At 43.9% G+C, this 22,474-nt stretch overlaps 1 protein-coding gene across 1 annotated transcript in view; it reads right to left on the reverse strand.

The window, feature by feature from the left end:
- The window catches only part of LOC119169861 (uncharacterized), a 127,942-nt gene extending 107,195 nt beyond the window's left edge, over positions 1–20,747 (reverse strand). The window contains exon 1 of the mRNA XM_075886557.1: positions 20,637–20,747. The gene's annotated coding sequence lies outside the window, so the exon portion shown is untranslated. The remainder of the gene's footprint in view (positions 1–20,636) is intronic.
- Between the last annotated feature and the right edge of the window lie 1,727 nt (positions 20,748–22,474).

Consider the following 22,474-nt stretch of genomic DNA (forward strand, 5'->3'; position numbering starts at 1 on the left):
TGTATCAAAGAAATCGTAGTCGGGGAAGGCGTAGGCGTCGGTAGTGGCGTGGCTACCGGTTGTGCTGCCTCGACCTCTCGACGAATGATGCGTGTGAGGTTGTCACATGGAGGGGCCTGGTGGAAGACGTCGTCACACGAAGAGGTGGCCGCTGTGTTCGGAAGGCGCACGATGTTTTGGGCTACACGGCGGGCTTTAGCTTGTTCGAGACGTCGGCATTCTTTAAGGATGTTGTCGATGCTCGAGATGTTGTTAAAAACCAGCAGGTTGAAAGCATCATCGGCTATGCCTTTCAAGACGTGGTTAACCTTTTCGTCTTCGGACATGGACTGGTCAGCCTTGGAACAAAGGGCCAAAACGTCAAGAATGTAGGAGACGTACGATTCGGTAGAAGACTGGGCCCGTGTGGCAAGAGTCTTCTTCGCAGCGAGCTGACGACCAGATGAATCGCCAAACAGGTCACGTATCTTTTCTTTGAAGAGATCCCAGCTCGTTATGTCGGCTTCGTGGCTTTCAAACCATGTTCGGGGAGTGCCGTCCAGGTAGAAAAGCACGTTGGCGAGCATGAGCGTGGGATCCCATCGGTGAGTTGCACTGACGCGCTCGTACCGCTTCAGCCAAGTGTCGAGGTCGATCGTACCATCACCGGAGAAAGTGCCGGGATCCCGGAGGTGCGGGAGTGTGACGTAGGTGGTGGCTTGGACTGACGAGGGCGGCGTAGAGGAAGTACCAGCAGTCGAAGCAGTCGAAAGCTCACCGATGGTGCGACCGCTGCGCGTCTCCATCGAGGTACAGGGGTCGTCCACCTCCACCAATAATGTTACGAGTAACTTCTTTAATGATCTATTTACAGCGCACAGAACTCGACGAGTAAGATGGCGCCAGACCAGCATCCAACGGAACAACCCACTTCGTCTTCCTCTTTCTTGCAGCCGTGTTTAGCCGCATTTTCGTATCAATATATATACATATATATCTGCACAGACATAGGCAAATATTGAATAGAATAAAAAATGCAATTCAACTTATGAACATGTAAGCCATATACATACTAGAAAAGTGGGTTACAAAATGTGAAGGTGAAATACAAATGAATATCACGACAGTAACTACAACCTAGTAATAGTGCAAAAACATCGGAAACAGTCCTATAAACACTGATGAATACTAAAAGGCGATAGAGCAACTTTTTGAGCATAAGTATTTTTTAAGAGTATGATGGAACTTTGTGTGGTCTTGTTGTGACGCAAGATCATCTGGCAAATCTTTCCACAAAGGAATAGCTCGTGAAAGAGCCGACTGGTTGAAAGCGTTAGTATTGCCGTACATTCGTGATAAGCTAAAGGTGTTATGTAGTCTGCTCGAAGTTCGATGTGCTAGATTAAGGTGAACAGATGGCATCATGCTGGTGTGGATAAGTTTGTGAAATAGTGATAAAAGTGAGATGTCGTGGTGAATTTTAAGTGGCTCGAGTGCAAGGCTATGTTTAATCTGTGTTACGCTGGACATGCAGCGGTGATTACGCGCTATGAATCGACTAGCTCTGTTCTGTATACATTCTAACTTATATATAAGGTATTGTTGATATGGTGACCAATTGGAGGACGCAAACTCCAGTTGAGGACGGATTAGAGCAAGATAAGCCAGTTTGCGCACATCGGAGGGAGTGCTGTATAGATTTCGGAGCAAAAAACCTAATGATCTTGATGTGTTGGCACAGATAGAAGTGATATGTGTGGACCACAAAAGTGTAGAAGTTAAGTTTATGCCTAGGTATTTGTAATGGTCAGTGCGTTCTACAATTCTATTATCAACTATGTATTGGCTAATAATGTTATCACGTTTGCAACTAAAGCTGATTAGTTTGCATTTGGAAACAATAAGTGTCATGTGACAGGTTTTGCACCACTCATTTATATGCTCGAGGTCTTTTTGAAAAGTTAGAAGATCGCTATTGTTTCGGATAGGACGATAGATAATGGTGTCACCAGCAAATATACGCATACATGAGGATAAGTTGTCAGGCAGGTTGTTAATGTAGATGAGGAAAAGTAAGGGACCAAGAACACTGCCCTGTGGTACAGCAGAGGAAACGTAACAAAGTGATGAAGAGTGATTGTTGGCGATAGTGAATTGTTGGTGGTTAGTTAGGAAGTTTCTGAGCCATGTTAGCGTGAGTGAATCAAGTTTTAGTGATGACAGTTTTAATATCGAGCGAAAATGAGCAACACGATCGAATGTCTTTGCAAAATCAAGAAATAAACAATCTGTCTGTGGATTACTGTTCATGTTAAAATGTAGGTCGGTGGTGAACTCAGAGTTGAGTATCGCAAGAACGACCCTTTCGGAACCCGTGCTGGTTAGAGAAAAAGAAATTGTTAGATTGTAGATGCGCATAACTGTTAGAAGCTATGATATGCTCAAACATCTTGCAACATATGCACGTCAAGGAAATGGGGCGATAATTTCCAGGTGAACTTTTACTACCACTTTTACGGACTGGCACTGCCTTCGCGATCTCCCAGTCCGAAGGCAACATTCCTGTAGGGAGCGACTGCCGAAAAATGTGAAACAGGATAGTGCCAGACACATAAACAGTGTTCTTTAATATGTTTGTATTGATATCGTCAATACCAGAAGATGATGACATCTTCAGATTTTTAATAATTTTAACTATACCTTCAATTGTGATATCTATAGGTGACGTGAATGAGCAATCGCGTTCAACAATCTCTGGTAGAAGAGCACGCTCGCTAGTAAACGCAGATGAAAAGAATGAATTAAAGACCGGAGCACAATCAGTGTCGGCAAAAGGAGTGTTATTTGCATCGTGCAATGAAATGAAGTTATCGTCCCGATTAGGACTTACTACTTTCCAGAATTTTTTCGGGTTAAATATTAGGAGTGAAGGCAAATCCTGGCAACAGTATTTATATTTCGCAGTTGTAATTTCATGGCAATATTTCTTTAGGCATTCCTCGTGTCTATCTCAAGACGTGTGTGAACGCGAATTTTGGGAGGACCGTTAAAGCCGCTTCTTTTTGTTCCTAATTCTGCGCAAAGAATTGGTGAACCATGGAATAGTTTTATCATTCGTAATCGTTATCAACGGCACGTGTTTTTCTATTAGGGCTGAAATCTCATTCATGAAAAGAGCCCAGTTTTCCTCAACTGAGTGACCATAAAAAGAAGGCAGTAGCACATTGTCATGGAAAGACTCAAGTTTTCTGTTAATGGCTTCATAATCGGCTTTATTATGATCTCTAATTTTCTTTGATTCGGTTTCTGCTAAAGGTGGCAAGATAGAAAGATCAACTTGCAGCAGTTTGTGGTCACTAAAGCCATTCAAATAGTTTATGTGGTCTATAGTTTCAGGGGCAGGAGTAAGAACGCGGTCAAGTGTATTTGAACCACGGGTTTAGTGAGTGACAACCTGAGCCAAATGAAAGTCTAAAGTTAAGTTAATGAAGTCAGTTGAGTAGTTACAAGAAGACGACAGCTGCTCCCAGTTAATAAATGGTAGATTAAAGTCACCGAATAGATAAACGATGCGAGCGTCACAGATTTAGATGGCAGAAAAAATGCTGCTGCGCAACTCTTCTAAGAAAGAATGATGACAATCGGGAGGGCAATAACAGCTGCCCAGCGACATCCTTGTGGAATGAATTGTGCAAACTACCCATATCATTTCAATCTTATAATGGGAAGCGACGACAAAAGACGTGATGATTTTTTTAACAGCTATAACACCACCATTCCTTCTGTCTGGACGATCGCTTCGATAGACGTTTTATCTGTTAGCATGTGCGAAAATCTCATTGTCATTGATGTCAGCGGTAAGCAATGTCTCATTGAAGACAAGAATATTAGAAAGGCTATCATCAATATAAGATGAGACTATTTCACGTTTGGATAAGATGATGCTTGTGTGAATGACATTGTTAGTGGTAGAGGAGTGCCAGGCTTATGCAGCTCCGACTTCCTAAACGTTTGTATGTTTCTTCTAGCGATCTGCTTGAGCGTATAACTGACTTAGTGACACTGGATGTACGGTTATAATCGGATTGTATGTAATGGCCCGCGTTATTCTGAACTGATTTATTTTTTTTTGCGTCAGGTTGACTTGGCTTCAACCCCACAGTGATGCCGCATATTCAAGCTTCGGACGAACTAGCGTCATGTAAAGTAGTAGTTTTAGTGAAGAAGGTGTCTTGAAAAAGAACGTCGATGATATTCTAATGTCCGGTCAGCGTTGCCCAATTTGATTGATTTGATTGATATGTAGGGTTTAACGTCCCAAAACCACCATATGATTATGAGGGACGCCGTAGTGGAGGGCTCCAGAAATTTCGAACTGGGGTTCTTTAATGTGCACCCAAATCTGAGCACACGGGCCTACGACATTTCCACTTCCATCGGGAATGCAGCCGCCGCAGCCGGGATTCGATCCCATGACCTGCGTGTCAGCAGCCGAGTACTTTAGCCACTAGATCACCGCAGCGGGGCTAGCGTTGTTGACGACGTAATCGGTGTGAGTGTTCTGAAAGGTGAACACCTAGGTATTTATAGCATGAAACATTTTCTAGAATGGAGTTATTAATAGAGTAAGAAGGTAGCTCTTGAGGAGTTCGGGACACACGCATATACTTGCTATTGTTGGTGTTAAGCTCCATGCACCAGATTTTACACCAAGGTGTTACAGGGTTTCGATCTGCTTGTAATGTTATGACGTCGTTATCAGATGTTATTTGACGATAAATTACACAATCATCGACGAACAAATTGATGTGGGAAGAAACGTAGAATGGTGAATCGTCAATATGAATTAGAAAAAATTAGGACCGAATGCCGAGCCCTGAGGCACACTAGAGTGAACGCTGCCAGGCTCGGAGTCTTAATTGTTAGCTTGAACGAACTGGGAGTTCTTAGTAAGGAAAACTTATGGCCATGTTAGCAGCCTGTCTTCTACGTTAGGCAAGCGCAATTTATGTAAGAATAATTTGTGAGAAACTTCATTGAAAGCTTTAGAAAAGTCTAAAAAAGTACAATCAGCAATGGAGTAGTTGTCGAGACAGAGGTTAAGCCTAAGTGTAAAAAATTAACTGTCTTTCACATGAGTAGGTCTTCCGAAAGCCATGCTGCGATTTCGAAAAAAAAAGGAATTGGACTCCGGAAATTGGCTGAGATTAGAAAAGAGGATGTGCTCAAGAATTTTATATGGAATGCTGGTTAGTGAAATAGGCCTGTAATGGAGCGGGGAATGTTTGTTACCGGACTTATGTAGGGGGACCACCTTAACAATTTTGAATTGAACAGGAAATATACTTTCGTCGAGGTTTTGCTGGAAAAGTTTCGTTATTATAATTGAGGAATAGGTGCATGTGTTTGTTAAAAATGTTAAGAAATTTTTTATCACAACCTATAGCAGAAGAAACGTTCAGTGATTTAAGTTTTTATACGCCATCCACGTCGATAGTGATAGGCGCCATTTCATCATAGCCAGAAAAGAGGGTGGCAGGTAAGGAAGAGATAGTGTTCCGGCAATAGTTGCTTGTAAACGCGGCATTAAGAGCGGCTGCGCACATTTTTTATTTACAGATACTGCAGGCCCAGTTTGGGCCCGAGCAAGAGTGAAAACAAATAAATACATGGACAGAAAATCAACATACAACTTCGCAATACATCAGTGTTGCTTGAGGTATTTTGAAAACGTACAGCACACAAAAGGAGAGGCGTGAATATGCTTACACAACCGCGTGTAAGCATACGATACGGTATGTATACGGTAAACGAACACAATGACAGTTTCTTACAATTTTGAAACGACATTTTAAGCAAAACTTATATAACAAAAACGCTGAGAAAACACCTTTTATGACACAGAGTTGACCGTCTCTTCAGGTAACGTATTCCAATAAGAAATAGAGAAAACAAAGAGAACGTATGCAAATTATTGTGGCTAATCGATTGCCTAATAGTCTTACCATGATGAATTCTCGGTGATTGTTTGAAAGGCTCTTGGATGTAGTGTTTTCGCGACATAGTGAAGTGACCGTAGTGAAGCTGATAATAGAATTTTAATCTAGATATAACCCTACGCTACTCGAGTGTTTGAACGTTCGCCCTATTACGTAAATTGGCTACACTCGCGTGACGCGAATAAACAGAATAAATGAAGCGAAAAGTTAAATTTTGTACTCTTTCAATTTTACTTCTTAAGTGTTGTTGGCAAAGACTCCAAATGACATTTGAATACTCCAACTGAAGTCATACTAGTGCGTTATATGCGTTTAATTTCACAGCAAGAGGAGTACTGCGCAACTTTCATTTCAAAAATGCCAATGTCTTAAGTACACCCTGACAAATGTTATCAATGTGTGTTTCCTGTCTGAGGTTGCTTGTAAGTGTGACGCCTAACTATTTACCTTATCGGATTTGTTGATCGTAGCATTACGTAAAGAATAAGTAAAGCCGAGAGGCATCTTTTTGTTGCTGAATGTAATATAAGTTGTCCTAGTAGCATTTATTCTTCAACACCACTTTGTACACCATGTCCTAATTGAGTGAAAGGCACTGTTTAAATTAATCTCGGGTTTTAATAGCGGTGCATACCACGCAGTCGTCCGCAAATAATTTATATAGATAGGGGGTTCAACAGTAAGATACATATCAATAATATATACTAAATAACCTAGAGGGCCCAGTACAGAGCCCTACGGAAATCCAGAGCACACATCCAACTCTTCAGAGATACACTCGATAATGGCGACGCACTGCATTCTATTTCTTAAGTAACGTAATATACATGTGACTACTTTTCGTTAGACGCCAATGGAGAGAAGTTTTGTAATCAGATCGGGATGCGGGATGACATAGAAACCTTTGACAAATCTAGAAATATAGTGTCGGTGTGACCATTTGTATTTAGTGTACTAATTAAGTCATCAATTAATTCAGATTGTTGGGTGACAGTTGACAATCCAGATCTAAAACCATGATGTTTGGAATAAAACAAATTTTTATAATCGAGGTAAGTAATTATGGCCTTATGAATTATATGCTCGAAAAGTTTACAAGTACTCGTTAACAAAACTGGTCTGTAGTTGCTAATTTCTAGAGAAGGGCCAGATTTATGCACAGGAACAATTTTTGCCGAGCGCCAATCATCAGGAATAGTGGAAGTGCGTAGGAACATAACGTAAATTTGATGCATAATTAGCGACCCATGCAGCATATCTACTTAAAAAGTATTGGACAGTAGATCGGGGCCAGATGATTTCTGGACGTCTACTTTATGCAAAAGGCTGAGGACACCTTCCTCTGTTATATCTACTTCAGGCATATGAGTAGGAATAGCTGTTCCATCAGTGTCGATTAGTGTTAAGTGCTCTCTACTACTCGCATTGATTGTGCGCCAAAACTTTTTCGTGTCCGTTTTTAACATGTGGGGCAATGTGCTTTCTAGAAAGTTAATCTTGGCTTTCTTTATTGCTGCCACGTAAGTGGCATGCGCGGCCTTATATCTGCCTGTGATAGCCCTGGTAGACACAATGATTTCCGTGATGAGAGCTTCTTTAAAGACGTGTTACTGCAGAAAGTTGTTTTTACCTGGGATGAAACTTGACGTTTTGTGGAGTGATTGGAGAGCAATTGCGCCCTATTTGTGTATGCTGAAGTATTTTGTGGACGCCTTATCATAACGACGGAGTTTGCGATTATGCCTCAGTCGACACATGACGTCATTCTCAGCATGAGCTTGTTGCGAGAATGTGGTGCCAGTGTAGACTGTCACACAGGGAAAATCTTTGTGAGTGGCCTGATGCCGTCAGAACTTTTGGAAACCCCTGTGGATGACCAAACTACGCTGTGTCTCTGTGGCAATACGTTCATACATGCGTTGTCTATCATATGTGTTCCTGTCATTTGTCGCGGCGTGGACTCTGACAACTTCAATGCGAGCGTAGAGCCAAATGTACATAAACTTCGTAAAGAAGAATGTGTTGGTTCCCCATTGTGTGGTGTCAATCGATGATGGATGAACTGGCTTATAGACTGTAAACTGTGTTACAGAGCCCATGACACTACTGGACGGTTTGAAATTTTCTTCGGTCAGTAGAGAACACGCGACATTATCAGTGGTCGAGCTCACAGACGTAAAGAAATAACGTGCCGGATGGTTGTCATAGATTGGACGGGGCGCTTATGGCAATGATAAATAAGTCGCCTAGCTCAAGCGAGCGCCGACCTTTAATGAATATGCTGTCGAAGCACATTTCGTCATTTGACTTTGCGCAGAAGGACAAAGTATTCTTTATCCCCATGTCTCGAACGCGCCACACTGTCAACGCTGGCACGGGAAGTCCAATTCGGCATAAAACCATATCGTGTTTTTCCGTCAGAAAGAAAAATTATCAACGACCAAGTGAAGGAAATGTCACAAAAGGGAGTGATACAAGAGTCAGCCAGTTTGTGGGCAGCACCGGTAATGCTTGTTAAAAAGAAAGATAGATCTTGGAGATTTTGCGCCGAATGCCGTGACTGAAAAGGACGTGTACCCGCTGCTACGCATAGAAGACGCAATGGGCTGCTTACATTCAGCCTCCAATTTTTTCTTCGTAGACTTAAGATGGGGCTATTGGTGAATTCCGATGCACACAGAGGACAAGAAAAAGACTGCCCTAGTTACCCCTGGAGGGCTCTTTGAAATCAACATAATGCCATTTGGACTGTGCAATACTCCGGCAACGTTATAGAGGTTTATGGACACCATTCTGCGTGGCTTTTAGTGTATCATCTGCATGTGCTACCTTGACAGCGTTGTCATCTTTGGCAGCAGTTTCAGTGAACACAAGTCACGTCTGAATACTGTTTTGAACTGCACCCGAAACGCTAGCCTAGTTTTAAACTAAAAAAATTGACGGCAGATCCACGAGGTGAATGATGATGAGATTTGGCGAAGCTCCTGCAAGTAATACCGTGAAATTTTCTTCCGTTAATTGACCTGGCGATATGCGCACTTTCTCGTCGCTTCCCATTGTCGAACGTTTTCAATATATGCTTTGCGACATTGACGTGCTGCTGCCTCGGCCTCTCAACCCGTACGGAAGGATCTTGCCGACGCTGACGAGCCGCTGCAGCATCTTGTTCACGTACGGCGGGATCTCGCCGGCGCTGCCTTGTTGATGGCCGACGCTGACCTGCCGCTGCAGCTTCTTGTTCACGTACGGCGGGATCTTGCCGACGCTGCCTTGCTGATGTGGCTTCTTGTTCCCGTACAGCAGGATCTTGGTGGCGACGTCACGCAGCTTCCCGGCGCGCTTTTGCCTCGCGTGCTCTCACTTCAGAGTCCTGTCTGCGAGCGCGCGTCGCCGCAGCCGTGCGCGCGCACATTTCGGCATCCTTATTCATGCGAGCACACACTAACGGCAATGAGCATCGGAAACAACAAACCTGTATTGATGTGGTTTTGATTATAATACCAATGCTTTAGAGAACACCTGGCATCTTTCGTTAAGCAGCTGGCGTCTTCTTTTTGTTTTGCTTTAGAAACATCTGGCGTCTTCTTATTTTGCTTTTAGAAAACATCCGGCGTCTTTCGTTCGTTTATTTCATCAATCAACGGCGTTTTGAACAAAAGCTTTTCATTGTTTATTCACGCACGGAAGAAATCTCACCCAGCACTACCTTGGAGGTAAACAATGGCTGCTACTGGGAATGAGAGACAGCAGAAGTCGGCTTTTGACACTTCTACTTCTACAAACATTTCCTACTAGAACATGCCAATGGCTGCTAATGGGGAATGAGAGACAGAAGAATTCAGCTTTTAGTTAACGCGCACGCTGCGAATTTTTTTATTGTTCAACAACGCACAGGAGAAATCTCCCACCGGCACCACCTTGGAGGTCAAAGCGTAAGACTGGTTACACACTACGACTACGAATACGACTACGATGGACGAACGGGTGCCGCTATAAGGAGCTTTGCCCCTAAAAATTCCACATTGGTGACCGCCAGACGCTTGTGCTCGGGCATTTCGTTGACAGGCATGGCATCTGCCCGGACCTCCACAAGACAGCAGCAGTTGAGGTGTTCAATGCACCGCGTTCCTTCAAGGAACTTTGTAGTTTCCTGGGGCTTTGTTCGTACTTCTTCGGCTTTATTCCGAAGTTCGCCGACGTTGTGTATCCTGTCACGTGCCTCTTATGAAAATATAATTCCTTTGAGTGGACTCCAGAGTGCGATTCTTCATTTCATCAATTGAAGTTTCTGCTGACATCACGGCTCGTTCATCAGTACTTCAGTCCTTCTGCTTCAACAGAACTTCATATGGATGCTACCAGCATAGGTATTGGAGCCTTCCTGGTACAACGTAACGGTGACCGCTAACACGTCATCGCATACGCAAGTCACTTCATAAGCAGGCTGGAGCAAAATACATTGTCACGGAACAAGAATGCCCGGCGGTAATATTTGCAGTTCAGTGGTTTCAATCTTGCCTATACGGACGCCGATTCCCAGTCGTCACTTACTACCCCTCGTTGTGTTGGCTTGTCAAACTTCGTGACCCCTGCGGCCGCCTTGCGCGCTGGGCACTCTGGCTGCCGAAAATACAGCTTTCCTTTCGCTTACAAGAGTGGTCGTCGACATACCGATGCGGACTGCATTCCACTTATGCCACTTAGCACAACGAACTGTGAATCCCATGACCTTCACCAACTTGCAGCGTATGTGTCGCCTTCATTCCCGGACTACCTCAGTTTCAAAGCAAAACAGTGGAAGGACGTCAAACTACCACCACATTTGCGCCACTGCATTGGCTTTCACTACTGCACGCCGTTTATGTGTGCGTGATTAACTCCTGTTCAATAGGAACCATTCCAGCAGTAGCGCAAATTTCCTTTTGGTGGTCTCGGAGAGCCTGCGAACAGTTATTATGAGCGTCATGCACGACGACCCTAGATCAAGACATTTAGGTTCAGCGCGGAGGCTTCACCAGACTAAAAAACGCTTTTATTGACCTGGTAAGCAAAAGTCCGTTGAGGCTTGGGTGGCCAGCTGCACGCAATGTCAGCGTCCCTAACGTTCATTTACAGCTCCAGCTGGTCTTCTGCAGCCGATGCCAACTCCAAGCACACCTTTCGACCAAGTGGGCATTGATGTCCTGGGCCCCTTTCCTAAATCGGCTAAGAGCAACCGATGGGTAATTGTTTGCGGCGACTACCACACACGCTGATGCAAGACGGCGGCTGTCCCCTCTGCAACGACCCACCTCACCTGATTATCAGCGATTTTGGACTACGATTCACAGTGGAGGTCATGGAGGAGCTACTTCGTTTGTGTGAATCCCGCCTGCGTCACTCAACACCATACCACCGCCAAATGAATGGGCTGATGGAGCGTACTAACCGCATGATTATCAACATGGTGTCTATGTATGTCTCATCCGACCACAAGAACGGGCATGACGTACTTCCGTTCATTACGTATGCGTTCAACACCACGAAGCATGAGAGTACAGGTTAGAACCCTTTCTTTTCGCTATATGCGCGTTCACCCCGGCACACAATCGACACAATCTTACCTCTCCGTGATCACACCAACGTCACTCGCCGAGACCCTCTGCCTCGCCGAGGAGGCGCGTCACATAGCTTGCCTATGCACATTGGCATCACAAAACAAAGCGAAAGCACGCTATGACAGTCACCACAAATCTGTGACTTATCGCCGTGTTGATTTGGCGTGGTTGTGTACTCCGATGGGCAAGCGAGGTTATGCCAAAAGTTTTTGGCCACTTACAATGGGCCTTTTGTCATCGTCGACAGACTTGCAGAGGTCACCTTTGTAATACCTCGCCTCACGGCGAGTGGTCGACGAGCTGCCAAAACTTTAATGCTTCACGCTGCCCGCCTGAAACTGTACACACCACAACTCGACTAACTCGTCTTGCTGCCTTCGACTGCTCGGAGTGCAATGTTGCGCACATGGACGAAGACAACGAAACCTACGGTGAACGCGCTTGTCGCCCCAAGTTAAAACAGCGCGAGAGGATCACGAAGATCACTAACCAGTCGGCCGTTTCTGAGCTGCCCCTCACGACCTAATAAACTGCTCCTTTCAACCACTACTGGTCTCTTTCAAGCGTAATGACATGTGTGCAACTGTGATTGTTCTTTTTGCTCAATATAATACTTCTGCTTGTTACTTATATTTGAAGCTTAGCCGATTGCGAATAGTTTTTATATTTACAGAATAAATGAGTCTATTCGTAAAAATTGTAATTTAAAAACGCTTTTCTATCTGGGATGCGTATATAGGGTTTTTGCTGTTTTTGTCTCTATACGTACTTCCTTAGCGCTTTTTGCTGCGTGATTTTTGTTTCCTTTGCCTGCTGCTTTTACAGCTATTGTTGCAATTCACCCCAATGTATGTCATAGTCTGGTGAACGGGTCTAGTCAAGCGTTTCTAGACGTTTCGTGAAGGGTACTTTCGGAATGATATGCTCTTATTTACGGCAAGATAATTAAATTGTGAAATCTGCAACTGTATTATGTAAAGAAGATCTTCTGTGAGCTCGTCATTGGAGAATAAATTAATGTTGAGATTGCCAGTGTAAATAGCTTTCTGGTTGTTTCTCAATTAGTTCTTGAATGTATCTTCAAGGAATCTGTAAAAGTTTTGATAAGGACCTGATGGCAGACGGTACGCATTCATGAGAACGGTATTATCAGTTAATAATGCAAGGCTTTCTACTTCTCATATAGTGAAACACAATACTGGTATGTCAGAATAAGCAACAACCATGTCGATACACGTGCATATTCCGCCTTCACGCTTACATGATCGATACACGGAATTCTTATTAGTTATCAGTGCTCGGCACACCAGTTATCACTGTACCATGCTTCTGTAAAAGGTAGAAACTCAAAATATTGATGATGATCGTTAAGCTACTAAGTTCGTTATTTTTTCCTCAGGCAGTGAGTGTTAAAGCCAAATACAAATAAACGGCTTTTTAACGTTATCTTTGCAGCCTAAGACACTTGAATTGAACAAGTGAAATCGAAACCCTCAATGAATATTAGTTGATGTAGAAAATAGCAGCGCTGGCCGGTTATCAAATTTTAGCGAGATCTTCCCCTCATTTCATTTAGCCATATTACCTGCTTGTTTCCTTGTGGTAGCCTTGTCTTTCCATTGCCAGCTTACGCTAACCAATGCCAGCCACTTTTCCATGGGTCAGTGAAAGTAGCCATTTGCGATAAGTCGTGAGTTTACCAGAGAAACAAATGGCCCCTCGTTTTTGTCTCAGTTTTTTAGGGGGGCGGGAGGTTGGCTTGCCATGTTTCCTTTACTTCCGGACTGACAAAACATTCGAAGATAACAGGTGGTTAGCCGTGTTTCTTTGGAAACAAACGCAGTCCATCTGCATTAGTCGGGGCAGTGTGTTCAAGGTACACAGCGAGCTCAATGAGTACTCTCAGCTAGTTTTCATTGTCACGACAGTGCAAGCCGAGAATGTTCAGGTTTAGACACCTGACGAACAGGCATAGGTAATTCAGTCATGGCTTGATATTGGCAGCTGCCCAATTTAGATAGTTATCTACCAGATGATCAAGCTGCTGACCCGCAGGTCGTGGAATCGAATACCGGCTGTAGGCCTGTTGTAGGCCTGTTGTTGTAAGCCTGTGTTGCTCAGATTTGGAGGCACGTTAAAGAACCTCAGGTGATCGAAATTTCCCGAGCCCTCCACTACAGCGTTTTTCATATTCTTATCGTAGTTTTGGGACGTTAAACTCCGCAAATGAATCAATAGCAGATGATTATTTAGTATTGTAGAGTTTCGAACGTCTTTTTATTAGAGTTGTTTAATATTGAGAATATGAGCGTATTCACTGGGCGCCATTTTAAATGATGCTTAGACACCTTTCAATGTTGCTTGCAAGGTTGTTAAGTTGCTGTTGCGATTTATTGCAATGCCTTTGAATAGCTTACACGCCAAGACTCTGTCGTCTTCGTCGGTGTTAGCACCAATGGTTACTAGCGAAAGATCATTGTCTTGCTCTTGAAGCAAAACTTAGACGAAGATGGATATCAGGTGAATAATAAAGTTATGCAGTTACAAGCGCGAATGGAGCTCAGTTATTCTGCGTGGCAGCAGGTGTTATACCGCAGAGTAGCGCCATGGCTTGAAACTGCTTCTAAACCAAAACAATATAGGATTGCCATGTGTCAGCAGCCCACTTAGTGCATCTAATATTACGTGAAAGTCACCTAGAATCCCCTAACTCGGCCAGATATTGCGTGGTAGTATCCTAGAATCACCCTACTGTGCTCCACTGAAGCTTCCCCTGAGTTTAATTTAAAAAGAATGTGCGCCTTGCGCTTACGGCAGCCAGTTTGTCAGTATTTTCACACTTCAATTTTCTCGACTGCTTATTTTCTGACATGTTGCTTTTATTTCGAGGCTGACCACCACTGACTATCTTTGGCGCCCTTCGTTTTTTTTTCAGGTTTTCATATCCTCCTGTACAGTTACACTTTGATTAGTCACTCACGGCCTGAGCAGTGGGTGGCCCGACCGTCACCAGGGTGTTTTATTTACACATACACCAATCCAAATCTACTCATGATTCCTTGGCACTGGCTGCAGTATTATGTGACGAACACTGCATAATTAAACTGCGCCAAGCTGCGTGTGGAACAAAACTTGGCTTATTGACGGGATTCTGTTTGCAGTTGCCAGTAGCCTCAATGCCAGTGCTAGTTTCCTGTTTCGCGATTCGCTATAGCACGTTATGGTGAAATTCACGTAGATCTGCGAAGTCTTCGCAGATCATTTTCAGCCAATACGCGTTTGCCGTATCACAAGGTTATACGGTGGATCCAACACACCTGAACTATGCTCAGCAGCCGACTTCTTCCTTTCGACCTCCTTTAGTATATCGTGCGTTAACCTCTCAGTAATTTCAGGAGTTGTAAACTCATTCAAGGAGAGGATGTAAATCTTTAGCACATCGTTCGGGGCAATCCTCAAACGCACTCATTTTTATAACCCCAGATTGCGCGTATCACTACTCATGAGAATTGTGAGGCCACCCTCCTCAGCTACAACCCGGAAGCACGTGTCAGGGACACGAAGCCCGCCGAGTCAGTCACCATTGTCCAAGACCTCCTGGGCACCGGGCCAGCAGTGGAAGCTAGGTCAGCGGACATCAGTTCCATGTATATAGCTCCACATAAACTTTTCGCATCCTCATCTTTTCTTTGGTGATCATAAATATTTTACGGAAAGTGGAGGGAGAGTTCTCGTTATAAGGGATGATTATTAGGTAGCTACTGCATTTTCTGAGATTTTATATTTGTTTAAGTGCGTCTCCTTTGTGCATGAAATGTAGTTTAGAACTTGCAAAAGCCTCGACACTTTAATAGGACCCCACGCGCTCGCATCCATTTATGGCCTAGTAACTCATATTACATCATATCGAGTATTGTTCTTTCTGCACTTCTTTCCATCCTCGACATTTTGGGTAGGGGGTTATTTGGCAATGTAAACAGATACACATAGCTCATAAAAACAGTGATGGGCTTCAATTAGGCACGTATTGTTCAAAAGATGGCTCTTGTGCCACCCCTTTTGCAATGCTACTTTAATAGCCAAAATATTAGCAAAAATTTATAATTGGTTGCATTATCAAAAATGTGGCATTATCACAAATGCAGCTATGTCAACTTTTCGGAACAGACGTATTATAGTTTATATAACAGAGTATTATATAACTGAAAGTTGGGCGAGTACCAACTCGCCCAACTTTCAGTACTGTCGTATTATAGACACCCGTTCAGAATATTGTCTGGTGGCTATGACGTTGAAGAAGGCAGCCTTCAGCGTGTTGAAGATGAAACACTTTGTTTTGGTAAAACTGGGCACCATGAATTATAAAGCGAAAGTACAAACAATAGACGCTGCATACTGATAGCGGCAAAACGCGCATCGACCGTAGGCAATCTGATATGCAGTAAGGCGTGCCTGGCAATCTAATCTGCAGAAAGGTGCAATCTTTGATGACAATCTTTGATATAGCATCAAAGATGGAAGCCTTACTGTTGGTTGCCACATCGGTTCAAGAATAAATATCGTTCTTGTTGTGGCAGGCTCAACCTTATCTCAAGATTGTAAAATATTCTACAACGTTTCAAGACACTCCGGAATGCTTATACGTACAGGTAAAATGCAAGACAGGAAAAATAGAAGTCTTTTTTTTTTCGCTACTAGCGGGAATTATGACAGCCGGGCACGGTGCAAGAATACTTCAGGTGAGCGAACGCTGCAAAGCGAGCGCGTGGCAGGGAGGAACCGATTATATCCTCATTTGCGGCATGCCGATACATGGCTCACTGGACGGAGGACCGTGGCGGGCTGCTGGCAAATTCCGCAAGGCACATTGGGCACGTGGGGGACTGTTTCCAAATCGGAGAAAACCGGGTTATAACGCGATATCAACCTCGCGATGCACATAAAGCGGCGCCGCGAAAAAAGGGTGACAGGAGAGGAGGGTGAGGGCGCGATGAGTAAATTGCGGCGACAAAGAATGAGCACCGCTCATGGAGGAAGGAAATACTTTCCTTTCTCCGTTTTTTCAACCTCCATGGCGCCAGTACTTTCTTACGTCACGGGGCTTTCCTGCAGCGAGAGGGGAGAAGGTGGGGCAAAGTTCGTAGCGCTATCACTCGGGCTCCTTGAGAACCAGAACAGTATTGGACAGCGAATAGTCTCAGTGATCGCTCACCTAAAGTATTCCTTCACCGTGCAGCTGCGTTAGCGTAGTTTCCTATTCCTATTTACCACTCGTCATTGCAGTTGGGACTGTATTGGGAATCTGAGCTAGGAACGTTTTCTGCCGCCGAACAATCCTTATATTACGATGTATATGGTATAGGCAGCATGTGACTCGTGTGGATGGTATTCGTGGATCGGGACCAGTAGTGTACATTCATGGAATAACAGTTTCTTTGAGCGACGCAACGTTTGACCATAACGTCGTTATTGACGATTCAGTGTGAGATCACAATATAATCACATAATGTCTTACAATAAAGCGTAACCTGGAAGAAAACTTACTTGTGCACATTGACTATTGTCACCCAGCTGGCGTTTTATATGTTCCTTATCTCCTTAGGTAAATTTTATTGAGGTAACAGGAGTCAGGTGATTGTACTATAAAGAGTGGAGGCAGAGCATCGAAAGCAGGACTACTCGATGTGTCATAGGAATGCGGCACGCTTTCGAAGAGTAGGGGGCGATGTGACGATTCTGGGAATACGCCATTTTATCAAAACATTCAGAGCCCCACCATTCTCTTTGGGGCAAAAAAAATGCGCGTAAAATCTGCCATTCGCATAATGGCTACTATCCTGATTTGCAGTAACATGGTACGCTAACTCGTGCTAGGCGCACCCTGCAAATGTAGCAACGTACAGTTTGTAGCTGTCACTACTCTCGCCGCCCCTAAAGGGGGCACCAATACTGCCACAATATGTTGTGCGAAATAACGCATGGTTTCTAACATCACCACTGGGCTTTCAGGCTGAAGCCATGTGAGAACAAATAAAGAAAGTGTAACATCTAAATGTCTCGTGACCTTCGTCGAACTTCTCCAGCACGGTTTTCAAATTTGGGCACTACAAACTGCTCCTGGCTGCGCTGATTAATTGATATGTGAGGCTTAACGTCCCAAAACCAACATATGATTATGAGAGACCTGGAGGTTCTTGCCCCGCCGTGGTGGTCTAGTGGCTAAGGTACTCGGCTGCTGACCCGCAGGCCGCGGGTTCAAATCCCGGCTGCGGCGGCTGCATTTCCGATGGAGGTGGAAATGTTGTAGGCCCGTGTGCTCAGATTTGGGTGCACGTTAAAGAACCCCAGGTGGTCAAAATTTCTGCAGCCCTCCACTACGGCGTCTCTCATAATCATATGGTGGTTTTGGGACGTTAAACCCCACATAGCAAGACCGGGGACTTTTTAACGTGCACCGAAATTTGATCACTTGGGCCTAAAGCATTTTCGCCACCATCAAAAATGAAGCCGCCACAGCCTCCATTCGATCACGCAATTTGCGGGTCAAATTCTGGCTTCTCTCGGAGCCCGAAAAGCACCCTCTTCATGCTACTAAAAGACAGTGCTCCTGCGTTTAAAGAAACACGTCGACTCTTGAGGAAGGCCTTTCAGCGTGCTCTACAGTGCTACCATTCACCCGATGAAGCTGTCTGTTTGTACTGACTTGTGATAAGATATCGCTAAATGTCCACATGGATGACCTTTGTAAGGGCTTCCGACACCTGCTCAATAATGTATATAACCGTTCACGCAAAAAATGGATAAACCCTTCGTGAAGTGCAGCTCGTAGAAGACCAGCCAACTTATCTTTTGAAAACTAGGGGTACGTCGTGCATTGCAATGAATGATAAAAAACACGCCAGAAACAGGAACTTGCCGCCATCAGCGCAAGTGGTGATACAGGCCGCAGTATTACAGGTCGTATTTCATTACATGCATGATAAAGCGCAAAACTTTTCTCGGCATCTTTCTTGGTGCCACTCAGCAAGTGTTGGTGTATGATTGATCAAGCATTCAGTGTTTTCCGTGTTTCAGTCATTACGGCAAAAGCAAACTTCTGTTTGGAATGTGCAACGCAGATGCTCTGTGATAACACCTTTATTCAAAATAGCTTTTATTTCTTGTATAGCTGAAACAGGAACCTTCAAAAAACCGGAAAGAAGAAGAGCTGTGTTTTGTTTGAATCTATTACTATTCGTGCAATCTTGTAAAAAATCCGATTCGAAGCTCATACTGTTAACATCAGTGCACAAATGATCACATGCGTCAGAACATTTCACGTTACAGACAACAGTTGATGAATATAACTAGTGAGTATTCGTTTGCACTGCCTATGAAGTTGGAGGTTTTTCAAGACTCAGTAAAGAGAGTGACGTTTCTTGGCACGAGTGCAAAGTAGTACTCTTATTTCACTTTCAGACTTATCTTGTCGAACACTTACTTCCCATTTCAGCAATATTTACGAAACGTCTTGACAAAGACAATCGTTGATGCTGGTTGAAGATGAGAATTCTATTCAACGCACTATCTATTGTACACATCAGAGCATTACACTTTGGGTAAGTACCATTTGTCTGCAAGAATATTGATGAAGGTAATACAAATTACTGCAAGCAACAGTGATTTAATAAGTTTATTGATGATGCTTATTGAAAAATTTTGAATGGCTTTGATCGCAGTGGCGAACGACGGAGCATAGCTTAGCTATAGGCTCTTAAATTGTTCCCCGACAGTCGTAACTAGTGCAAAATCGTAAATCTCAGTTCAATATAAAGAGCCATGACCAAGCCTTAGGTGCTCAATAAAAGAGGCAAGCCCGCCAGGGCAGCACGAATGATGCGAAAATTCACGTTGTCGAATCTTTCCTTAAAACTGCTGCTTGGGCGTGTTCATTCACAATGAGCATAAATTTATCAGCCCAAAGAAAGACGAAACGTTCGGGACGAACAAACGTCCTTCATGATTGTTCCATCTTTGTGTTGGTAATCTTATCTTGTCAAACATTAGCGCCAAATGACGTCATACGAAGTGACCTCAAGTAGTTAAGTCATCAAGCTCTATTGTCGCATGCATGTAGTATGCATACAAGAGCTAGTGGAAGAGCACGTTAAGTGCAGAAGGCCTTTGAAGGCACGGAAAAGAATAACCACATAGAATCATAAGACAAGTAAATAATTGACGGTTAATTACAACTTTACTAACTGCAAGTTCTACTCTCGGGCCCCCATGCCTATAGCACTACAATCGCGCTACCATTCGCTCAACCTAAATATTATTTATAGGTATATAGGTCCTAATATAAAACAGAGATTTTCCCCGAAATAAGCTTTCTCTTCTGTCGAGTAAACTGCATGTGACCATGCTTATTTGTTAACGAAACTCAAATGTACAATTTCCTCAAAACATTCTTTTTCGCGGTGATGTGCTATATGTTCACGTCAACTTACATGACTGCAGGTAAGGAAAAAAGTTACACACCTTGAAATGAATTCGAAAATTTCCTGAAATTATGCACGATGCCCCGCCGCCGTGGTCTAGTGGCTAAGGTACGCGGCTGCTGACCCGCAGGTCGCGGGTTCAATTCCCGGCTGTGATGGCTGCATATTCGATGGAGGCGGAAATGTTGTAGGCCTGTGTGCTCAGATTGGGTGCACGTAAAAAACCCCAGGTGGTCGAAATTTCCGGAGCCCTTCACTACGGCATCTCTCATAATCATATGGTGGTTTTGGGACGTTAAACCGCACATATCAATCAAAATTATGCACGATTGCTAAAATGTTTACTATCGGCTGACATAATTTACATACTTCCACAAGGAGTTTTAAATAGAATAAATACGGATACGTTTCTCGATGTCGCCCACTTCTAACATCGCATCAGTACTCACTATGAATGGGAGCCTAACTTCTAGAAGGCTCATGAACATTGGCATCCGAACGTCGCCGTGCATGCGGCATCTAAGCGAACATGAACTTGAAGTTTATCTTTGCTAACTACGGGTGTCAAGCATACAAGACCTCACCTTTATAGTCAACCTCTTTGCAAGTCAGAGTCAGTCGACGAAACACTGAGGTTTTCACTCAGGCCGAGAACCTGCTATACAATGACGAAAACGATTTTCTTAGTGCCAGCTGTGGGTTGAAACTATATAAGAAACTGAAACGCTTTGCGCAAGCCCTAAGGGGTTAGAGTCATTACGAGCACATATTATAGCATGATAAGCCTACGCCCTGTCTCAATTCGACAGATAAGACCCCCTGTTTCCGAGCTCAGGCGAAACACCTCACACACAAGCATTACGCTAGTTGCAATATTGCCACATTGCCACATAACATGGCATCATTATATCGCCACATGACACCAGGGCTTTATGTTTCAATTTTATCCAAAAGATTGGATGAAGAATCACCGGTGAAATTTCTGGCAATTCGCATTCATAGGATAAAGTCTGAATTGAAGAGGAATTATAAAGGTTCTGAGGAGCCATACAGGTTCGCCCGAGCTTCTCGGGTGCACAAGTTTGCCCTGACCTCGCTATACGGCTGTCATAAAATGAAGACAGGGCGGAGGGCTTGATAGCAGCTTTGATGAAAATGGCCAAAGTAATACGTGTGGCGTCAGAAACGCGTGTGGGCTATTCGCGGCGGTCATCAAAGAAACGCCATGTGCGGAGACATGAGTGCCGCGACTCAGCCAACATTTCATCAGCGCAGCGACGTCAGCGTGGTTGTCGGGCTAGCGTTTTGCCAACTCAATATCGCGCCTCCCACAAGTGTGTTCGTGGGCAATTGTTTTATTTCGAGTAGGTTCTTTCGTTCTACCTACTTCATTAAAACTTCCAGTCTCAAAGGCAGCAAAAGTGCATGCACACGAAGCACCCTCGTGCTGCTAGTTTTGCTTCTATCAAATATTGCAGTGCCCTAGGAGGTCAGTTTGTCGCCAGAGGAGGTCACATCGTGGCGGCGACGCGCCTGTTAGTGGATAAATCGTGCTGAAAATGAATGCGAGACATTGTAGCCACGTGAATATATAAAACCTAATTCCTTGTGCGTGTCTGCGTGGTCTGCGCCATAAAGCGGACAATCGTGCCGCTCGCAGACGTTGCGGCATGAGCACTGTATCATGGCAAAGGCAAGAGTGATGGGTGGACCCAATCTTCGCCTCGGGCGACTGCCAAACTGAGTGATGCGCAGACTTGGATACATACTCGTTGATTCTGAGAAAATCCGCCTTCAACCTATGACTTTATTGGTGCTGGTGTGACAGTGATATGTTTGATCGGGCGCTGAACAGCAGCGTCTTTGCATAGAAAATAATTTAGTCAACTTGCAATACTTGTGCAAGGCTGGAGCCGTGAAGGCGCTTGTAATTGCCTAGCTTCTCGCTGGTATTTAAGTTGATCGTATGCTTAGTCTGCTTCGTCAGCTTCTAAGTCAAGACTACATAAGCCAGGTCTTATTTACATTTTAATACTTAGCTATGTCTTAGTGCACGTAACGTTGAACTGTCTTGTATTGATTACTAAGATTTCATTTAAAATAGATATTACGTCAGGTGAAAACAGAAATGTGTTGGTTGGTATACACTTAATAAACATAGGGCTAAGTAAACGACATATTTATCATATATTTTGTAGAATTTAATGTGCATGATTTTGCTTTGCTATCACAGTAATAATTTGGTGTAATTAGCAATGTTTGGATAGCCCATTAACTGGAATTCTTTAGTTCGCGTGGTCCTACTGTTACATTGCTTCATAAACATAAGCATACCACTATCAATTACCTTACGCTGACTTTAACTAGTTAGCTTGGTCATTAAATGTCCGGGCATAAATAGCTGAGTATACGCACCATTCGA

This window comes from Rhipicephalus microplus, chromosome 2 (genome assembly GCF_043290135.1).
Source record: "Rhipicephalus microplus isolate Deutch F79 chromosome 2, USDA_Rmic, whole genome shotgun sequence".
NCBI classification, from domain to species: Eukaryota; Metazoa; Arthropoda; class Arachnida; order Ixodida; family Ixodidae; genus Rhipicephalus; species Rhipicephalus microplus.